Raw genomic sequence first — 4,494 nt, forward strand, 5'->3', positions numbered from 1 at the left:
TAAAAGTGTAGGGAAGGTGGGATGGGTAGGGGAAGAGTAAAAAGGGAAAAGAAAAAAATGTGAGAGAATGAAAAGATGAAAATAAAGTGTTTGTAGATGGGGAGGGGAGGAGGGGGTGAAGGGAGGGCAGAGGTAAGGGGAAAAAATGAGAATCAAGACTTACCATGTAGAGGTACATGATCCCAACAATGAATGTAACTGTACTGTATCCCTAAAATGTACCAATAAACTCAATTAAAGCTGAAAAAAAATATATATATATCTTCCCTCAAAGTTTGGTGGAGGATGGGAAGAGCAAAACTTTGCAGTTGAACAACTTGATTCCAAGTTCTTCTTCTGGCTCATGCTAGGTGGATGAATTTTGAGTAAGTTATTTTTAAAACCACCGACATGGCTTTCTCGTAAGTCACAACTTTCTTTAAGTGCTTTCCACAGGGCAGTTATCCTGTTCTGTGCTTTCTTTCCAAAGTAAGCAGAAAACAATACTGCTCTGGTGACAGGAGAAGTTGTAAGATCTGAGAGGCAGCTCTGAGGGGGTGCAGCTGCGTTTGGACCCAGCTAAAATTCCCAGCTTCATCCTACCTGCTGTATCTTTAGTCTTTGTACGGATCCACAAGCGTGTCCTAGGAAGTGTCACTCAGAGCCACAGTACCTGCGGGTTGTGCTGCCTGAAAATATAAAAGCAAGGATCGAATAACAAGTGCAGTGGGTGCTTACTATGTGCCAGGCACTGTTCTAAACATTATTTGGATCAATTAATTCCATTATTTCTCATTAAAACCTAGGAACCAAGTGGCAGGGGTTAAACAGCTCAGCCCATGGCACATGAAAGCGGAGCCAGGATTCGAACCCAGGGGCTTTAGCACTACAGCCTAGGCTGTTACCCACTTCTCTGTGGAGTACGAGGTGGCCTAAGAAGTGAGAAGGTGAAGCGCGTGCTTCCACACCTGTGGTCTCCAGTGGTGCAGTATTACCCTCCACCCCCTTGGGCTATTGCTGGGCTAGGCTTCTGGTCAAGCCTGCCTGCGTTCCCCGGTCCTGTACCCCTGTGGCCCTGTGGTTCCAGAAAGTCCTCTACCTCTGGCACATTGTTTTTGCGCTCTTCTAGGTCAGAGAATAAGCTCCTGGCTTTGGAAAACCGGTATGAGTCCTAGTTCTCTTCCCAACTCCCTCTGCACACTAACAGGTTTCCTTCCTCCTGGAATCCTGTGGTCCATCATGTACCATCTTCTAGTCAGTTCTGTCTTGTTTCACCTCCTGTGTGAGTTGTATTCCCACTGCAAACACAGTATCTAATACATAGTAGGTGCTCAATGCATGGTCAATGAATAGGAAAAATAAAATAAAATCAGACAGTGATGAATAACCATTATAGAAATGGAGCTCCTGCCTTCTGCAAGTCTGGGAGCCGTGCCAGGTAAAAAGCTGAAGTTATGCCATTGGCACAAACTGAGAACCATTTTAAATGCATGGCAGATTTAAACATTCAAGCATGAGGAATATTTTTATTACTGCACCTTGCCAAATGGAACTGAAGCAGGTTTTGATATAAAAATTGACAGGAAGTGAAAGTGGAATGGACAAAAATAGAAAAGAAATTACCGAGCCTTGAAAGGAAGTACACAAAATGAAAATGGAATTAAGTCTACCTTGACTAGAGGGGATTATATAAAACATGGAATACGTTGACAATAAATTAACATGTAGCACATCTACAGTCTGTCTTTAGAAGATAACAAAGGATATTTTTTATTATCTCAGTGCAGAAGTTCAGGTGATTTGCAGACCTGATCGGCTCCTGAGTTGAGAGGTTTAGTTTTAAATGGGACCAAGTGCTGTGCTCTGCCCGGCTACCTTGGTGCACATGGACGGGTTTGGGCTGTGTTCTTTTGCGTCTTCCTGGATGCTAGTATTTGCTTGGGTGGAACTTTCTGCGAAGTTGAGGGTGTGTGGCTGCCTAGGGAATGGGGTTTTTGTGCGATGTTTGGGGGATGTGGAAGACAGAACATGCCCGAGCTGAAACCCTTGGAAGAAGTCTGTCACGACAAAAAGCAGAACCCAAGTAGGAACAGAAGCTCTGACGCGCTTGCCCTGAGCCTTGTGGAGCAGCTGTGTGACCTTGCGTGCACCATGAACCTCTGGCCATAGTCTCACTAATTATAAATGAAGGTGCCTTTTCCTATTTCCCCCATGTTATTACCAAGGGCTGATGAGTTAATGGACATCAAGGTTCTCTGAAGATTCTAAATAGGATGGTAATGCAAGGAACTATTGTTATAATTTTTTTCTAATCATGAAATTGTTGTAACTCAACACGGCAAAGGTCTTGTAATTTTAAAAATCCACACTCTTCATTCACCTACTGCTTTGTACAAACAACCTTCAAGATAAACAGCTCTTGGGACTGGCAGGGTAGAATGCATGCTTAATGTGCACCAGGCACTGGGGGTTGAAAAACAGCTCTGTGCAGATGAAGAAAGGTTGCATCGGGTGTCCAAGCTCTTGACTGGTGGAGCCAGTGCCGGAGCCTGCTCAGTGTCACTGCTTCTGCGTTTTGTTTTTATGGTTATAACGTGTCTTCTTGTGTGACACTTGGTGGCTTTTATTCAATAAACAAATACCATACCAGGCCCCATGCTAGGTGCCATGGGCACTAGGGAAGAAGGCATTGCTTTGGTCTTGAGGAAACTCCTGGTCTAGCGAAGAGGAGCATGTAGCCTGGCAAGTACGTCACACCACATGATGCATGTTCTGACTGAAGTGAGAAGCAACTGTGGGTCCCCAGAGGAGGAGCTCCTGTCTCCCACCCTATGTGGGCCTTAGACGTCTCCAAGAAAGAAGTGATGTCTTGGGTGAGACCTCAAGGTAAGCAGGAGTCAGGTGGGTGGAAGAGCACTGGCAGAGGCAGTGGCAGGCCCAAAAGCCTGGAAGAAAAGGCAGGACATTCTGGAGACAAATTAATTCAGAAAGGCTGAGACAGTAGGAGTTGGGAGGAGGAAAGGGGCAGTTACTGGCAAGAAAGGAAGCTGAAGACACAAGCTGGGGACTTGGCAATCTTGATCATCTGGATCAGTGGAGGGACAGACTGGATCTACACTAAAGGAAATTAGTGGAGGTGTGCAGAGAATGATGCAGGAGAGGTGGTCGAACAAGGAGGCCAGTGGCCCACAGATGATAGAACCATGGCCTGGAATGGGGTAGCGGCAGTAGAGCGGAGGGAATCTGTGAGACAGAAGAGATAGATCTGGTAGATGGAAGGGTAGGGATAGCCAGGGGAGAAAGAGGTACCAGACCTGCATTCCACACATACTGAGAATCCACATATTTGAAAATGTCTCAACTGATTGACTTTTTTCATCAAATAAGACCAATGATGCATGGGACTATAGTCCCCTGGGGGTCACTTTATTTATTTATCTATTTAGTCATCCAGACTGGGAGCAAGGAAGAAGGGTTGAAGGAAGTAAAGGGGATTGGGGAAAAAAAAGAAGAATCCAGACATATTATGTACGGGTACAAATTGCTTGGGATAGACGTGGTCATTATGTTTGTCTAAAGTGCACTGATAGAATCAATTGTTAAAAACCGGGAGCAAACCATCTCGGTGGGGTCAGTTGTGTTCACCTCCACTATTTTACCCCTGGTGAGATTAATTCATTGCTATGTTCTCGTTCTACCCTTTCAGCTACCATTTCTCCTTCCTTACAGCATCACCATTTCCGCTTAGAAGATGATTTGCTCATCAGAAAGGGGTTGAAGGGAGGGCAGGAGAATGGGACTATTAGAATGGATTACGCAAAGGTGCAAATTTCCAGTGATGAATGTCATTACATTGTATACCTTAAATGTACCAAAAAATTAATTAATTTTAAAAAAACCTGTGAAGAAATGGAAATGTGTCCATGCAAAGACTTGTCCATGAAGGTCCACACAGCAGCATTACTCAGAACTAGAAACAATCCAAATGTCCATCAACAGGTGAAGGGATCAATAAAACAGCCTATCTTTGCAATAGGAAAGCAGTATGCTTAGTGAAAGAGGCCAAATACAAAAGACCACATATTGTATGGTTTTATACACATAAAATGTCCAGAAGAGGTAAATCTTCACAGACAGAAAGGTTAGCAGTGGTTGCCTGGGGCAGGGGTGATGTAAGATCTTTTGAGAGTGATGGAAATGTTCTCACACTGGAATATGGTGATATGTGCATAACTCTAAATTTACCAGAAAATCATTGGATATAAATTATCTCATAAAGCTCTGAAAAAGAAAGAAAAGAAATCTGCAGGAAAGGATGGCTGTATAGATGTGCATTTGAAAGGGGTGGTTATTCCCAGGCAGTGTCTTGGGCAGTGGTGGTGGTGCTAAAGCAGTCAGGGTTCAAAGTTAGACAGGGCCCAGACCAGCTGCATGGTACAGTGAGGAACAGATTAGTCTCTAAGACTGTGGCAAGTTCTGTTCTGGAAGCTGGAGGACCCTGGGAACAGAGATTTG

The 4,494-nt window shown here is 44.3% G+C and overlaps 1 long non-coding RNA gene across 1 annotated transcript in view; it reads right to left on the reverse strand.

Annotated features, from left to right (window-relative positions):
• The window catches only part of LOC104872177, a 27,935-nt gene extending 27,276 nt beyond the window's left edge, over positions 1–659 (reverse strand). The window contains exon 1 of the long non-coding RNA XR_783083.2: positions 583–659. This is a non-coding gene — a long non-coding RNA (uncharacterized LOC104872177). The remainder of the gene's footprint in view (positions 1–582) is intronic.
• Positions 660–4,494: the final 3,835 nt, after the last annotated feature.

The sequence above is a fragment of the Fukomys damarensis genome, unplaced genomic scaffold (genome assembly GCF_012274545.1).
Source record: "Fukomys damarensis isolate Sample0158 unplaced genomic scaffold, DMR_v1.0_HiC HiC_scaffold_15, whole genome shotgun sequence".
In the NCBI taxonomy this organism is placed as follows: domain Eukaryota; kingdom Metazoa; phylum Chordata; class Mammalia; order Rodentia; family Bathyergidae; genus Fukomys; species Fukomys damarensis.